Below are 18,556 nucleotides of genomic sequence, written 5' to 3'. Positions count from 1 at the left end.
TTAGTGCAGGGGAAAGCCTGGGGGGCAGCCCATCATCTCTGGGAGCATTTTTGGGTGTGCGTCTATAGAACGCAACAAATGTCCCTATTTAAAAAAAAAATGGGGGAGGCGCACTGATGCTCTGTCCGGCACTGCGCACCAAAATGTATAGTGAAGGCTCTGTACCAAATACTAACAAAATGATGACACAGACAGCAGAGCTGGCATTTTAAAATGAATGTCAAATTTTATTGACCAATTTATGACGTAAATTGGTGGCATCATTTAAAAAACAGACATGACAAACACAACCACACAAACCAAACATTGATGTTCCACTCTCCAAATAATAAAACCACCTGTCCAGCTGGTGTTCCCATTTCCTGTCCAGGACAATCGACCTATATAGCGTGCATCGTAAGCCGGAGAGCGCACCCACTACACAAAGTAATCCTTAACAATTCACATACCGTTCTTTACCGCCACACACAAACCACAGGCAAATAGTGGGGAAGGGAGGGTAAACTGCAACAAAGAGGCAGCAACAGTCAAACCACAAACTCCTCCCCCAAACTATTACGATAGGCCGACCAGAACCCACAATCTAGATGAAAATCTTACAGGGGGATTCCACCAGCATGTTAAAGGGGCAAAGCACAGAAAAACACCTTGTAGTTCATCTTCCTTCATGCTTACTACAAAACCTTAAGCCCCATTGGGACTCATTTTAAACTTGATCCATACTGCACTCTGGGCCTGATTCAGAGCCGCTCGCTGCTGGCGAGCGCTTGCTCTGAATAAGGGCGGGTTTTTGTTTTTTTTCCTTCAGGTCGCTCGCTAAGCTGTGTCACCACCCACAGCTTTTGCGAGCGGCCTTGAGCCCGTCGCGATTATCGCGACCATCGGGCTTGCGAGGAGACCCTGTGGTAGGGTCTCAGCTCTCGCAAGCCCGAGTGGACTCCCTGCCCTAATAGAGCAGGAAGTCCACTACTGACATCACGAGTGATGTCAGTAGGGCCACCCACAAACACCAGGCGATCCTAAAGGAACGCCTGCGTTTGTGCAGCCACCCCCCCTCCCCGCCTACAAAATGGGGCGAGCTGTCACTCACCATCGACAGCCATCCCGTCTTGTAGCGAGACCCGCAGTGACTGAAATTCAGTCGCTCAGCGGGTCTCGTGCATGCGCACAGCGGAGGTGGCGCATGCCCAGTGGGGTACCATCGACACGCTTGCGAGCGCTGTGCGCTTGCGAGTGGGTCTGAATCAGGCCCTCTGACCGTAAACAAAGCTTTCCGAAAATTCAACATTGGTGTTAATATGTTGTATGCATCTCAAGAGATGTCCAACCAATGAGTGCAGCAACAGAATGGTGTTTCTGGCTGTCTATCACTTTAGAAGTTCTAGACGTGTCCACATGGCCATGCCCACTATGACACAGCTACACCTCCAGGGTGCTGCAGAAACTCCCTGATGTTGACAGGTATGTAGTGTATTGATTTACTACTACTGATCATCATTAAGTGCATGTAGTTTCCTTTATTTAAACATCGTACTACATGATAGTAGTTCAGGGGAAAAAAGAAAAAGAACAAACTAAGCAGGGTTTGTAGTTAATCATGTTTAATGATGTGCAAGATAAACTTTGGGGGTCTTCATGGTTTGCAAAGTTTGTGCTTCATGAAAAGCAATGCAAACAGTCAATATTTATGAGATTTAATAGGAAACCTAAACTTGAAACAAAAAAAGAAAGACCTGGTGCTGAGTTGCTATAACAAGTCTTATGGCCTATTTATTAATAGTTGTCCGTGAAAATGAAAAATTTCTTCTAGCTGCAATATGTGGCAATACGGAATCTAGATGTATTGGCATAGTTGCCGGGACAGAGACTCTGATAAGAGCACGTCTGGACGATAGGTAAGCAGTATAGTGATCGCATATGCAATCACTGTACTTCCAGGTTCTGACCCAAGCCACACTACTGCGGCCATCAGCACATCTGCAAGCAGACAGTACAGAAAATAAATTGCATTATGTAAGCCATGGGCTATAATAATTAATGTCTGAGCTTGGCACATTTCACACATTATCAGAGATATCGGCTGCGGTCCCCCTTCTTACATATTGGGGATGCTTAATTTTTGCAGGTATCCCCCAAAAGTATTTGTTTTAAAGGTGTTATTGTGCAAAATAGCATTGAAAAGTACCCCTTCAGTTAGCCAACAGAACAATAAATAATATAATATGGAATACTGCTTTGCAGCAGTTCTATACCAGATCATGTAAAATGCCCACATAAATAAACACTAAGTAGAAATGAAGTCAGAATAAACATAATTGAACATATTCAACTGTAATATAATAATAGCACTTAAATACTATGATAGAAAGGCTTATAAATATTCAGAACATTTATTGCATCAAGTCATATAAAAATACAAGTTGCAACATTCCGTGGTGATAATTATTCAGGTAACATCAAAGACCTTCAGTCTATTTTAACGGAATGTAGTCAGGTCACAATACCGACAGATTCTGATGGTAAGTATTAGGGTTAGGCTGGGGGAGGGGACTGTTAGGGATTGGCTTCGGAAGGGGTGGGTTACGCTGTGGGAGGAGTGGGCTAGGGTAAAGGTTAATATTTGGGTTAAATGCCAAAACTCGTTGGGATTTTGAACTTTTCGATGCTGCTGTCGGTATTCTGGCATTCGGGATCCCATACCCAACCCATTTTAATCACGACAGACTTTCTATGACTATAGTCCATATTAGTGTGACCCAGAAACAATCAGGTAACAGGTGTTAAAAAGCCCCTAGTGCCAGATACTGCTTTGTCTCTAGAAGGTCCGTTTTCACACGGAAGTTAAGATGTTTGAAAGGGAATCAGTAGGTTTGACCGCTGGACGTGAGCCCGGCGGTTCAAATTCCGACGCCGGCAGCCCGATAGAGGAGATCCCGACAGCAGAGGCAAGTTTACTATTCCTAACCCTCTCCCCCCAACCCTAACCCACCTTTAGGGGTGCCTAACCCTAACCTTCCCCCTTAGTGCCTAACCCTTACCTCCCCCTGTCAGTGCCTAATCCTAACCCCCCTGCCCGCACCCTAAACCTAACCCTCCCGGGGAGGGGGGGGGGTGCCTAAACTCCCCTAGCCTAACCCTAACCCTCCCCAGGGGGGTGCCTAACCCTGAGTCCCCCTGGGGGTCCCTACGTGGATACTTAATCCCAGCGTTGGACGGACAGTCCGGTGCCCTGTCGGAGTTCCAGCGTCGGGAATAACATAGGCGTCGGTATTTTAACGCCTATGTTAGATCCCTTGCCGGGATTACACTGTCGGTATTGAGACCAGCGGCCATGCGTCCGCCGGTCTCATAACTACAGTTTGAAAGAGGCAAACTCCACAATATAGCAGTTTGCGGCTCCTGCTTTCATGTACAGAGGCATCTTGGGATCTTATCTGAATTGGGAGTCTTAATCACTCTGCAATAGTGTTGGGAACATGTTCTCTCAGAAAGTGGGAAGAGACATCTCTACTAATAGTCTCCTATACAGAGAACCTCAAAAATAAAAAATCTATAAAAAAAAAGTCTGCAAATCTTCATTTAATATGTTAACCTTAAGCATTGATGTTATGTCCCTAATGCAAAGGTTGTCTGTTAAACATTTACATTTAGACATTTGAGCTAGAATATTACAAAATAGTTTGGGTATGTGGCTATATTTACAGGGGAATATGTAACCATATCACTTCAACCCACAGAACTGATGCTGAATTTAAAGCCAATTTAATGTTCTTCCGATGAGCAGTAACAAGCTTAGATGCGGATTAAGTATGGTATTACCATCAACATGCTTAAGGTTTGAAAAATTTCTCGACTTACACAGCAGCTATTGGTCAACATTATTAAAAAAATAATAAATTAAAAAAATTAAAAGGCCTTAAACCAGTGGTTCCCAAACTGTGTGTCGCGACCTGGGATGCCTCGGGACACTTGCAGGGGTGCCTCAGGTTGGTGGTCCAGCACCAAATCAAATTCTTTATTGTCAATGTAATGTAAATATGTGGACAAACCGAAGTGCAAAACTGTCCATCACCACATAACTGACCCTAAGGATGACAGGTCAGCACAATTTACTTCACTTTACTACTTCACTAAAAAAAATTCAGAATCTCTCAATAACAAACTTTTGGCTAAGGGGTGCCATGAAAATAATACTGATATTCTAGGGCAACCCAATTCAAAAGGTTTGGGAACCACTGCCTTAAACAATAGGACTTCAAGTTATACCTCACACGAGAGAAGATATGGGGCTAAGGGGCCAGTGTATCAAAGCTGAGATAGAGAGAAAATTGTAACAAATAAATCACCAACAACTCAGCTCCTAACTATCATTTTTAAAAAACAGCCTGCAAAATGTAAATTGGAAGCCGATTGGTTAGCACTTTATCGCTCACAATTTTATCTCTCTCCCGGCTTTGATACATAGGCCCCTAAATGTAACAGGGTGGGAGTTTAGAAAATTTGAGCGTTTTCTCACACTTTTTAAACTCGGCTAATGTAATACAGTCCGAGAACATGCAAACTCGCATATTTTTCAGACTAAAAAACTCACGATTTAAACGCTCATCCAGATGTTTTTCCAATTTGAAGATAAAACTCGACCAATATAATAGTGTGAGAGGTTACTGCTAAACTCTCACCCTATTACATTTTGCACATGAAGTGTACATTTGAACTGTATTAGGATCGTGACACTCATGCCTGGAATGTAATGCAGCCAACTAGGTGGCAGAAAACCACAGAAAAAGGTATTTGTTTCTGACAAGTCTGAACAACATAATAGCTAGAAATAGGGGAATCTGTATAATAGATGTCCAGCAACGGGACATTTAATTGTGCAATGTGTAACTAGCAATTGGGGAGAATTTGTGGAATACTTTTCTCCTCGTCACAGGGAAAATATGCCTTCTGTACACCTTACAGAGTATATACTCCTATTCCCAGTCTTGGAATAATCACCCTCATATTAGCAGAGGGCTATACTTGCTGGGTATGATGATCGTGACCATTTGCTTGTATGATTTGGTTAGCCATTTGATAGCTAGAGGACTGGTTAACAGGCATTTGCAGTAGATGAAAATGGTAGAGTAAAAAGTGTGACTACTTTGTCAAGCGCCTTTTACTCAAAAATGCATCTTAGTCGCAATTGGATGTGACAATCTGCTTCACGAGACTACACGGATTAATTTCATATGAGGCACTTGTATATCTGTGTGCAGCTATATCTGTTGTAGCACTTTGTTTACAGTTCAGACTCAGGCCCGTATTCAATCCCATTTTCACCATCATCACGTGTTGCGATAAGTTTTCGCCTGGTCAGTTTCCGCCTTATTCAATTTGAAAGAGGCGAAACTCCCACACACGCGGAAAGTGGCCAATGAAGCGAATCCGGAGGAGGGGATTTCGCCGGGGGTGTAAACTTATCGGCGCTTTGGCGCCTTTTTTCACCCGGGTACATAAGGCTGAGATTGGCTGTTGGTCATCCACCATTTTGATCAGAGTGGAGAGAGTGCAGTGTCCCTGATCAATTTGGCTTGCTATCAAGGGCACCTTTTGGTGAACGTCAGCGAGAGAGGCGGCAGCAGCAGCACCATCCAGTGTGACCAGCAATCCAGGATCCAGAGGAGAGAAGACAGAGTCTGGGAGCAGAGGAGCCAGTCCGTGGAGGAAGGTTTCAGCGCACTCACACAGGCAATGCCACCCCTATTGGTCCTTATCCCCCTTTAAGCCCATACAAACTACTGTAATTGCACCCAGACCCATGCACTCACACAGGCAGTGCTGTACCCCTATAGGTCCCTATGCCTCTTTATGCCCATGCAAACTACTGTAATTGCACCCAGACCCATGCACTCACACAGGCAGTGCTGTACCCCTATAGGTCCCTATGCCCCTTTATGCCCATGCAAACTACTGTAATTGCACCCAGACCCATGCACTCACACAGGCAGTGCTCCACCCCTATAGGTCCCTATCCCCCTTTATGCCCATGCACTCACACAGGCAGTGCTGCACCCAAACGCCACCCCTATTGGTCCCTAACAGCACCCCTATAGGTCCCTCTTCCCCTTATGCCCATGCAAACTATTTGCAAACTGACCCATACACTCACCTAGGCAGTGCTGCACCTCTTTAGGACCCTCCCCCCAATATTATTTGCATCTGCAAAAATGTTTTGTTTTGTTTTTTGGTCCTTCAATAGACCCCCTTTCCTTTCAGTAGTATATTTGCTTTCTGTTTATTTAAAATGCATGCAAAGTTTAACTCCTCCCAACCCCCCACTTAGTGTATATAATTTATTTTAATTTGTACTCTTACACCCCCATAGTCCACTAGCTAATTAGACCTCTAGATAGATGATTTTGCCACATATGGACACCAAACTTTAATTTTTTCACGAGTTAATAATGGTAAAAAAAGCACATCTACTCTTTAAACTAAGCAATTGTTTTTTCTCTGTGCATTCAATATATATTTTTTAATGTATATTCCACAAGTATATTGTCTATATTTTATATATTAACTTTCATTTTTTTATTATGTTATAGGTTTGTATTGAAGAAATGGTGAGGGAGAAGAGACCGCGTTCACCCAGCTCTTCTGACGGGTCCCCGGACAACAGTGACGAGTGGCAGGTGTCACAGAAAGAGGGGTCAAGACAGAGGGAGAGGAGTGCGGTGGGGACAACCCAAGGACAGGATCGAGGAGATCGTCCCACCCAGGTATAGTAATTATATCACAATACCACACACACACACACATAAACATATAGACAATAGGAGGTAAATTTACTAAAGCCAGAGTTTTTAGAAGTGAGTATTAAAAGTGATGTTGCCCATAGCAATCAATCAGATTCTAGCTATTATCTTGTAGAAGGTGATAGTTAAATGTTAAGTAGATTCTGATAGGCTGTTATGGGCAAACAACTTCTAAAACTCACTTCTAAAAACTGTGGCTTTAGTAAATTTACCCCTAGGGCCCTTATTCAATTTGAGGCGAAAAGTCCGGAATTTTCGCCTGCTGGACTTTGCCTCATTCGCCTGTTTTGCAGATGAAAAAGTATCGTGTGTGTCCCCGCTTTTCCCCGTATTTAATTTGTAAGGACACAAAAATGGTAACCGGCAAAACTGGAATAGCCACGCCAGGTGCATAAATGCGGCTTTGATGAAGATGGTGAAGAATAGCACTTAAATTTTTTTTTTTTTTCAAAAGTGGACAATGCCCTTCAAATTTGGGGTACATGAAAATGGGTGCAATCCCTAAAGTGATTTTTCAAAAATCTTCAAAAATGCACCTGCTGCTACCACCCACAATGAAAAAGTCTTTTAAATTGAATACGAGGATAATTGAAACAGGCAAAAATAACGGGTTTTCGCCTCAAATTGAGTACGGGCCTTAATGCTTTAAAATGTTAAACAACTGACGTTGATGATGGCTGGAAAAGATCTGCCCAACATAATCACTACTGTTGAAAATAACAGTTATATAGCACCAACACTGAATACACAAGTTTCTTTAAAATAGGGACAACAGTGGCTCTTTATAGAAACCCATATTAACGCTGCGTGACAGTAATCCCTATTTCTGTTTAACACACTTCTATAGGGATTAGTCTTGCGCTGCATCAAGTCAGTGAGAGCCACTGTTGTCCTGGATTTGAAAAAACCTTGCGTAGTCAGCGTTTATTTATGTCCGTATTTACGATCTCAAAACCCCTGACACAGTCCGACTGTAAAAAGTATCACATTGTACTTAGTCACTGTAGTCCCTAATTTTTGTCCTACTTTTTTGGAAATTAGATTAACTAATAATACCACTTTCAGACAGAAAAATCCCCAAAACCCGGGTTTTTCCCGTATCATTCAACTCGGGAAGGACCCAGGAATTTGCTCCTAACCCCCTTTCACACTGCACATAATTCCCGGGAAATTCCTGGGTCGACCCCTTTCACAATTATCCCTGCAATATACAGTATGTCATAATAAATGGACTGCTTTTATGGCACACAGAGATGAGGTCATGAAAAGTGGGTGGTGACTGCTCACTGCATTGCACTGGACACTTACATACAATGACATAGTATAGGGGACACAAGTGTTGTTTTGCAATCAATTTTTTTTATTTGAAAGGCTCATGTTATGTACATGTTGTTATGTCACATGTAACACCTTCTGTATTACCTTTTTAAAAGTGCATCTTTTATTTTTCACCAAATTTGCATTAGCCATTAACAACATGGCCTTGATGCATTTGACAATTTAAATATTGTGTAATATTATATATATATATATATATATATATATATATATATATATATATATATATATTAGGGATGTGCAGGCTCGGATAGGTTCGAGTTTGCACGTGGAGTTCGGATTTTTCCCTCCAAAAAAACGGAACTCAGAACGAGGCAAAACGTCATCTTACATGGACGAACATCATCATTCCTGGACAAAAGACCAGGAATGATGATGTTCGTCCATGTAAGATGACGTTTTGCCTCGTTCTGAGTTCCGTTTTTTTGGAGGGAAAAATCCGAACTCCACGTGCAAACTCGAACCTATCCGAGCCTGCACATCCCTAATAAATATATATATATATATATATATATATATATATATATATATAGACAATAGAAAAATAGGTTGTGCTGTCATGGAACTGAAGAATATAATAGGGGAGGCACCCCAACTATTAGAACTGTGTGTCAGGGCCAACCTTAGAAATGACACATATACAGTATACATTTGGTAATACAGCGGCCACACATGGGAGAAAGCTCACGACTGGCCTGTTATGTGCAGTATACAAATTTTTTATACAAAACAAATGGAGGTAATGTGTGTACATTCTAAATTATGTACACCCCCATATATACACGTAGCTGACTTAAAGGGCACCCACACATTGCCCTAAGCTCTTGCCAGGCCTGTTAACGGCAGGATAAACAATATTGTCAAAAACAACAAGCTTCAACAAAAAATAAATATAAACTAGACAGCAAAAATGTAAAAACATCATACAAGTCTACAACTGTCTGTAGGCAGTGCTGACAATAGTGCTAAGTGGAGTGTTATGATGAGTGTCATCTGAATAACTATGCATTCTGCCATTCTGTGTATTAATCCCCGTGCCATCTGCATAAGTATGCACAGTGCCATATTGATTAGTATTTCCTGTGCCGTCAGGACTATTATGCACAGTGCCCTCTGGACTGGTATTGACATGTGGACTGCTCTGTACAGTGACATGTGGATTACTATTCCCTGTGCCATCTGGATAACTATGCACTGTGCCATGTGGAGTAGCATGAGGTGGATTGGAGGGGTTACTTTGCAGAAGTGGTAGCCCTCTGCTATGCTGTTGGTAATTTCTAACAGAACCCTCAGAGTACTGAGGAGGATACATTACATAAGGTTGTGGAGTGTGTAACCTAGACACTAGACCGTTAAGGAAGGACATCTGTGCCTCTCTGTTTTCACATGAAATTCATTCGTGTAGACCAACAAGCTGACTGACAAATTAATTTTGTAATTCGCTTTCATTGTCAAAGAAGCGCTGGAGTCGGGCATCCTCCTGTGCCTGGAATTCAGCATCAGAATCTCGCAGCTGATTTACCAGGATTCTGGTCATTGTGCGCGTTGCTAGCTCCATCTTGGAAGTGTTTTTCTTCCGCTCTGGTACTTCAAAGACTAGGAATAGAAGAAAAGAATAAATACATTTACAAATGAAATCAAAGCAGTAATGTCAACGTATATGTGCTTGCGGCCTACTGCACACTAGCTTCACATTGTAACAGATACATTGAGTTTGGTTTTCAGCATAGTAAAATCAGCATAGTCATACTATAATGACAAGTCAATACAGGACATGTTAACATTCCAAAAAATTAATAAATGGTTGTATAGTAACTTACTGTTCCTGCGCAATGTCGGAGTCTCAGTCTGTGCAGGAGTTGGCGTCCCACTCGCCTCAACCACACCCTCAAGTGTACAGGTGTCCGGGATTCCCATGGCAGCCTTCGGATCTGTGTCACTTATCTCTGTGATGTCATCAAAAAGAGTATTGGTGGTGTCATTGGGCAGGATTGGCTGTTCTCCTGGGTAACACTTCGTGAAGATGCACAACTAGACGATGATATGGCAATGGGATTAACCAGTGCAGAATTGCCAAAGACTTCATTACACTGATCGTAGTAAACCCATTCCATTCTGGCAGCACCACTTTTCCGCCTGTTATGGTCGTGAACTTTGTTCTAGTATTTGCGTAGAGCTTTCAGTTTGTTCACTACTTGCTGCTGGGTCCGCACAATGCCCCTTGAGGTGAGGACCTTAGCTATGTTTGTGCAGACTATCGCATCCTTCACTGTGTCACTGATCTGTTTGCGGATCTCCTCCTTCCCTGACTGCCAGCAGCTCACGGATCTCCTCTTCCTTCCAGTGTGCCATGCTTATCTCTCTCTCGCTCTCCTTTTCTGCAGCACATTTGTGACATCAGACGCCAGCGCCACTGCCCCGCCCGCTCAGCCAATCAGGGTTGACCCAGCCGCTCAGCCAATCAGCCTGTGCACCGCCATCTCAGCCAATAAGCGCTGTTTACTATGCGCTGAGTAGAAAAACTCGGGTCGGCGCCTTTCAGACAGCCGCAAACCCGTGTAAGACCCAGGAAAAACCCAGGTAAATACCTGGGTCGAAGTACCGGGAATTAGGTCCCGTGTTGACCCTTTCAGACAGAAAAAAAACCCGGTTCGACCCTGCTAGAGCCGGAAAATTACCGGGTTTTTTTCTCTGTCTGAAAGGGGTATAATCGTTATTTTTGCATGAAGTGATATGGTAGCGGTGTAACATGTAGTGCCAGTCTATACACTGATAAATAAGCTGTAGCAAAAGATTGATAAATAAGCGGTAGTAAAAGAGAGGCTATATCAGTAATTAGAACATGTTACGCCGCTACCATATCACTGCATGCAAAAATAAAGATGATTAATTGCTCTAATTTATTTATTTTATTTATTACCAGTTATTTATATAGCGCACACATATTCCGCAGCGCTTTACAGAGAAAATCTGGACATTCACATCAGTCCCTGCCCCAGTGGAACTTACAATCTATATTCCCTACCACATGCTCACACACATACACACTAGGGTTCATTTTTGGTGGGAGCCAATTAACCTAACAGTATATTTTTGGAGTGTGGGAGGAAACCGGAGCACCTGGAGGAAACCCATGCAAGCACAGGGAGAATATACAAACTCCGCACAGGTAGGGCCATGGTGGGAACTGTAATTCCCACAAAAGAGGACAAACATAGTGACTAACTAAAATGTGATACTTTGGAATGTGTCGGGGTTTTGAGATAGTAAATACAGACGTACATAAACGCTGACTACGCAAGTTTTTTTCAAATAGGGACAAAAGTGGCTCTTTATAGAAACCAATATAAATGATGCGTGTGAGTAATCCCTATTTCTGTTTAACACACTCCTATATGGTACTCTTGGGCTGCATCAACTCAGTACATAAAAAGGGTTATCTAGTCATACCACAGATACATTGTACCCCTCAGTAAGGGACAATGGTGACCCCCAATATTTATTATAGTTGGTTGGGGGTTGCTACCACGGGCAATGGGTATTAGACCAAAAGAATAGAGAAGAGAGATAGAAATGCCTGAAGTGGTGCACTAGGGTATCTAAAATATAACTTTTATTGTTGCTTTTAATATTGTCTGTAAGACAAGAGGAGCAGCGAAAATAATTTTAAAACCATAAAGAAGTGAACAAAAGTAATGAATTCAGTGAATTAAAATATAGGCATAAACCCTGTCCATCCACACATTCATATATTGGATGGAGCTATTATATATAGCATTTATCCTTCATTCAACATGCTCAGTTATTGAACACAGGACTCTATTGCTTGCATTATTTTGCAAGTGAGTACACATGTATTTTATTCACTGTGATTGGAAAAGGTAAATGCCAATCATAGATAGACCAACGCAGCGTTTCGCTATAAAGCTTTTTCACCTTGAAAAAGCTTTATAGCGAAACGCTGCGTAGGTCTGAGGCATACCCTGTCACCACTAACTATGATTTATAGCAGTCTCTTTGCTGCTGTCTAATGAATACCCGAGTGGGTTTGTTTGTATTTGTGTGCACAGACAGAGACTACAACTTATGCTGCACTATTGAACTGTAAACTCTTCACTGCTTTTCTACAGACACCTGGGAGGGTCTGCTAATAACCAAATGTAAAGCAGGGAGATTAGGACTCACTGTGTAACAAACACCAATCTGCATATTTATTTTCCATGAGCATTTCTGTGAAAACAAAATTAATGTCATATTATATATTAAATATGATATAGTTTAATACAAGAACTGACTACAAGTGGAATACATATAGCATAACAACACAGGAGAGATACCAGATCCATATTTAAACACACATGGTAATATGATTGCTGTGATTATAAAAGCAATTACATAATATCACCCAATAACTACTAATTCTATTCATCTGTGTACAAATAGAACTGAATGGTCTGGTGTATAATCACAGTTACTATCTATGATTGGCATTTACCTTTTCCAATCACAGTGAATAAAATACATGTGTACTCACTTGCAAAATAAATGCAAGCAATAGAGTCCTGTGTTCAATAACTGAGCATGTTGAATGAAGGATAAATGCTATATATAATAGCTCCATCCAATATATGAATGTGTGGATGGACAGGGTTTATGCCTATATTTTAATTCACTGAATTCATTACTTTTGATCACTTCTTTATGGTTTTAAAATAATTTTCGCTGCTCCTCTTGTCTTACAGACAATATTAAAAGCAATAATAAAAGTTATATTTTAGATACCCTAGTGCACCACTTCAGGCATTTCTATCTCTCTTCTCTATTCTTTGGTCAACTCGGTACATGCCAGAGCCACTGTTGTCCTTGTTATAGGCCAAAGTGTAGTATGACATTTGTGTATTTCCCCTTTTAAGTAAGCGTCAGTGTTTCCTTTGCCTCAATGTAGTCCCTATATTTTTAATTTTTTTTGATAGTAGTGCAACAGTTCTTTTTTTAAATAAAATAAACTGTGAAGTTATTAGCAGCGTAACATGCAGTGCCACCCTAGACTCTGAGGCTATTTCCGTCCATAATCTTTTGCTAACACTTATTTATCTGAGTCTAGGGTGGCACTGCATGTTACGCTGTTAATAAATCCATGTAGAATAAACTATAGTTGAATAGTTGCACTAATTTCAAAAATTAAGATTTTGGTACTTACCAATAAATCCCTTTCTCCGATTCCACAGGGGACACTGGAGCCTCAGTACAATGGGTATAGAAGTGGGTTAACCGGGAGCTGGCACCTTTAATAAAAAAAACTGAATGGTGGCTAGCTCCTCCCCCTCTATACCGCCCCCCCCCCCCCCCCCCCCCAGGTCAGTCTAAACAACTGTGCCCGAGGAGAGCTGGAAAGTACGGAGAAGGAGACAGAGAGGCCACAGCATTCATATATAAAAAGAAGTTTAACAAAAGACAAACCGACATTCCAATCAGACAACAGGAACGTAAACAACCATCCGAATCTAGAAAAGAGTACCAATTGCAGGTAGAGCAGCGCAGAGTGGGTGTCCAGTGTCCCCTGTGGAATCGGAGAGAGGGATTTATCGGTTTGTACCAAAATCCTAATTTCTCCTTTATCCACTAGGGGACACTGGAGCCTCAGTACAATGGGGACATCCCAGAGCTCACATCCCGGGTGGGAGAGCGCTGAGAACCTTGCAAAACTGCACGGCCAAACTCTGAAGCAAAGGCTGCAAAAGTATCAAAGTGGTAGAATCTTAGAAATGTGTGCTTGCCGGACCAAGTGGCTGCTCGATAAAGCTGGTTTAAAGAAACACCACGAGCAGCCGCCCATGAAGGTCCTACCGAGCGCGTGGAATGCACTGTAATGGAAGCCGGTGGTTGTCTGGAAGCCACCAAATAAGCCTGTCTGATAGTCAGACATATTCATCTGGAAATAGTTTGTTTGGAAGCCGGCCAGCCTGGTCGGGCCAAATCAAACCGAACAAACAAAACATCTGATTTACGGAGCGAAGCAGTCCTGTCGACATAAATCCGGAGCGCTCCGATTACGTCTAAGGATTTAGAAGCTGGAGACTCATCCTTAAACACAGGGACCACAATTGGTTGATTTATATGAAAGGCAGATACTACTTTTGGAAGGAAGGATTTTTGTGTACGTAATTCTGCCCTATCTTCGTGGAAAATGAGATAAGGAGGGCGGCATGATAAAGCACCCAATTCAGACATAAGCCTCGCTGAGGCGAGTGCCAAAAGGAGAACCACCTTCCAAGTTAAGTACCTTATCTCCACCCTCTGTAACGGCTCGAAGGTTTCAGACTGGAGAAAAGCCAATACCAAGTCTAAGTCCCATGGTGCCGTAGGAGGCACAAAAGGAGGTTGAAGCCTGACTACTCCTTGTAGAAAAGTCTGGATATCCAGCAATAAGGCCAATTTCCTCTGAAAGAAAATGGATAACGCGGATATCTGTACCTTTATGGAACCCAGACAAAGACCTGCTGTTAAACCAGCCTGAAGGAAAAGAAGGAGACGTGATATCTTAAATACTGATGGAGGTGAATTGCGTCGTTCACACCAAGTGACATACGCTTTCCATATCCGATCGTAATGTTGAGACGTAACCTCCTTGCGAGCCCTAATCATGGTAGGAATTACACTTGATGGGATTGTTTTCTTTCTGAGAACGGCCCTTTCAGTAGCCATGCCATCAAACGAAGCCGCCTTAACTCTTGATAAATAGACGGCCCCTGAAGAAGGAGGTCGTCTTGTAGAGGAAGCGGCCACGGCTCGTCTACCAACAGATTCCTTATCTGCGAGTACCACACTCGTCTGGGCCAATCTGGTGCTATGAATAGCACTCTGACATTCTCGCGTTTGATTCTCTGAAGCGAGGAATTAGCGGGAAAGGAGGGAACAAGTATACGTAGCGGAACCTCCATGGAGTTGTCAGTGCATCCACTGCTGCTGCCTGTGGGTCCCTGGCCCGGGAACAGTAAATTGGTAATTTGTGGTTCATCCTCGATGTTATGAGATCGGCCTGTGGACGACCCCACCTGAGAGTTAGTTGGTGAAATACCTGAGGATTGAGCGACCATTCCCCCGGATGAATGTCCTGCCGACTGAGATAATCGACCTCCCAGTTTTCCACTCCTGGGATGAAAACAGCAGAGATCGCCACTGCGAATTCCTCTGCCCAAAGCAGGATTCTGCTTACTTCCCTCATGGTGGCTCGGCTTTTGGTGCCGCCTTGTCTTTTTATATAAGCGACCGCTGTGCATTGTCCGACTGTACTCGGATTGCCTGACCCTGCAACAGAGGATGCGCCAGCTGGAGAGCATAAAATACTGCTCTGAACTCTAGAATATTTATGGGCAGACCTGCCTCCCTCTGAGTCCAGTGCCCATGAAAATGTTTTCCCTGGGTCACTGCTCCCCAACCTCTTAGACTTGCGTATGTGGTGAGGAGAATCCAATCCCATACTGCGAACCGTCGTCCTGTCAGCAGGTGCGAGGGATTCAACCACAAAATGAGAGATTTTCCTCTGATGAAATTACCTGGAGTAAAGAAACTAGTTAGGAGACTGCTGGGGAGATCATTTAATCTTCATAATTTACTGGACACCCTAAGGATTGCAGGGACCTGCTCAGGAAGTTTGTGGATACATCACCTGGCTATTGCGTTAATACATCTACGGTGGACTCAATACACCTGCGTTGGAGCCACTCACATGCAGTTCTTTTCTCAGGACTATTGGAGAAGCAACGGCCATCCCGACGGTTCTGTGCGGCTGATGTGCACTGCTCTGGGCTAGATAGAGACGCCGGTCTCATTGAGCTTTTGAGAGGAGCTTCCAGCACGCAGCACTGACCAGCGATTTCTACGCTGAATACCCCTGGATAACTTCAGTGCTATCATTACACCTATTTCAAGTGGTAAGCAATCCACTGATATCACCATTCATGACATTTATTAGTATTTAGCATGGATAAAAGAAGTTGCCGGCTGTTTACCTTCTTTTAGCCAATTTATACAATCTATACACTGCAGTGTCAAAAACTTATTTATTCTGTGAATAAAAGTGGCTCCCCTATATGGAACATTGGTGATCACCACAAAACTACATTTTGATGGAGACATTATTTCACTTGTTTAAACCCACCCTCCGTAGCAGATATAATTGTATCAATTGAATATTTATATATATATATTTTTTACTCCCTGCAATACGTATTGAATATTTTTTCTTGGAGGTTTCATTCTTTTTTATATTTATTAGCATTAATATCTTTCCTGTTAGGAAGAAATTGCTCACACATTGTATTGCAATCATTCTGTTTCAATGCTTTTTATTATTATGTGTACTTATGATATTAATTAAATTTGTTTACAATTTACAATAAATTATATACAGAAAATATTTTATTGCTGTGATTGATATAGCGCAGTCCCTTTGTATTTTCCAAATGAGAGATGTTCGCGTCTGGGGAGACAAGAGGACTCGCTGGTGCAGAAAGAGGTGGGATCCAGACCACTGGGAAAGAAGGTCCAACTGAAAGGGGCAGGCATGAAATCTCGCATATTGAATCGACTTGAAGGTCGCCACCATCTTCCCTAGCAGGTGGATACAGAGATGTACTGACACTCTGCGATGCCGCAAAATCAGGCGCACCATGTTTTGAATGGAGGAGACCTTGCCCTGAGGCAAAAATACCTTTTGTTCCACTGTGTCCAATATCATGCCCAGGAATAGCAGACGTTGTGTCGGAGTCAGGGAGGATTTTTGGAAATTTAGAATCCACCCGTGTTGCAAGAGAATATTTTGGGTTAATTGAATATCTATTAACAATTGAGCTACTGACGGGGCTTTGGTCAGGAGGTCGTCTAAGTATGGGACAATGACTACCCCCTGAAGCCGCAGCAGGGCCATCATGACTGCCATGACCTTTGTGAACACTCTTGGTGCCGATGAAAGACCGAAAAGTAGGGCTGAAATTGCAAATGCGAGTCTAGGTCCGCAAATCGAAGAAATGCCTGATGAGAAGGCCAGATGGGGATGTGAAGATAGGCCTCCTTTATGTCTAGGGACACGAGAAACTTGTCCTTCTCGAGTCCTGCTATAACAGATTGGAGAGACTCCATCTTGAACTTGAAGGCTCGAAGATTAGGGTTTAGATCTCTGAGATTGGGTCTCATTAAGCCATCCGGCTTGCGCACCACAAACAAGCCAGAATAAAAACCCTGACCTCTCTGATGGGTCGGAACATTCACTACCACCCGGGACAATAACAGCTTCTGCATTGCTTCTAAAATAACCACTCGCTTTTCTGATGCCAGTGGTAAACTGGTTGTGAAAAAACGAGAAGGCGGTTCTATTCTGAAGTCCAACTTAACGTAGGTAATGATGTCCCTGACCCAGGTGTCCTGGCAAGACTTGATCCACACTTCCCTGAAGTGTAGAAGACGAGCTCCCACCCTGTGATCCCCAAACTGAGAAGGGAGAGAGCCATGTGGAGGGTTCTGCTGCTGCTTTGTCCTGCTGGGACCCGGATGTAGAGGATGTCGCAGTTCTACCGCGGCCTCTAGACCCACGGAAGGCCGGAGCTCCTCTGGAGCGTCCTCTAAACCTACCGGGGGCACGAAAGGACCGAAAGGAGGGTCCTGCTGTAGATCGTCTAGGGGGAGGAGCCGCAGATGGTAGGTAAGTGGATTTCCCACCTGTAGCCTGTGAGATCCACTTATCTAACTCTGTCCTGAAAAGAACGACCCCGGTAAAAGGAAGAGCTTCTACTGCTCTCTTGGACTCTGCATCTGCGTGCCATTGACGCAGCCAAAGGGCTCTTCTGGCTAATATAGCTAAAGCCGAAGATCTAGCAGAAAGACCACATATGTCCTTAGAAGCTTCCCCAAGGAAAGCGGTTGATTCTGCAATCTGTTCGGCCAGCTGAATAAGATCTTCAGTCTGCGTTCCGGTCCTGAGACCTTCTGCCAGCTGTGTAGCCCAGGCTTCGACAGCCTTATTTACCCAACAGCTAACCAGTGCTGGATGCAGTGATACTCCTGCCACTGTATATATGGATTTTAGCGTGTTTTCCAGCTTTCTGTCAGAGGACTCCTTTAAGGAAGCAGCCCCAGGCACAGGAAGAACTGTCTTTTTTAAAAAGACGAGATACTGAGGCTGCTGGGGGAGTTTCGCATAATCTCCTACTATCTGGTGGAAATGGATAAAAAGATAAAAGCTTCTTAGAAATTTGAAACTTCTTTGTTTCCACGCTGAGGTCAGGATATCATCCAACTCCTCTGAAGCTGGGAAAGTGACAGCCTCTCTAAATCTCTTACCAAAAATAGATGGTTTAGAAGTCACCTCTGAGTCTTCTATATGTAAGGCCTGGCGTACTGCAGTGATTAAAGCATCTATGCAC

The 18,556-nt window shown here is 43.1% G+C and overlaps 1 protein-coding gene and 1 pseudogene across 2 annotated transcripts in view; both read right to left on the bottom strand.

The window, feature by feature from the left end:
• The window catches only part of TMEM117 (transmembrane protein 117), a 493,666-nt gene that overhangs the window by 306,205 nt on the left and 168,905 nt on the right, over positions 1-18,556 (bottom strand). The gene's annotated exons all lie outside the window — the stretch shown is intronic.
• LOC148538071 (uncharacterized) lies at positions 9,825-16,875 on the bottom strand (annotated as a pseudogene).

Source organism: Taudactylus pleione, unplaced genomic scaffold, assembly GCF_031769625.1.
Source record: "Taudactylus pleione unplaced genomic scaffold, aTauple2 ptg000041l, whole genome shotgun sequence".
Lineage (NCBI taxonomy): Eukaryota > Metazoa > Chordata > Amphibia > Anura > Myobatrachidae > Taudactylus > Taudactylus pleione.
Note: the sequence above shows the minus strand (reverse complement) of the source record. Positions and strands in the feature narration are given on the sequence as shown.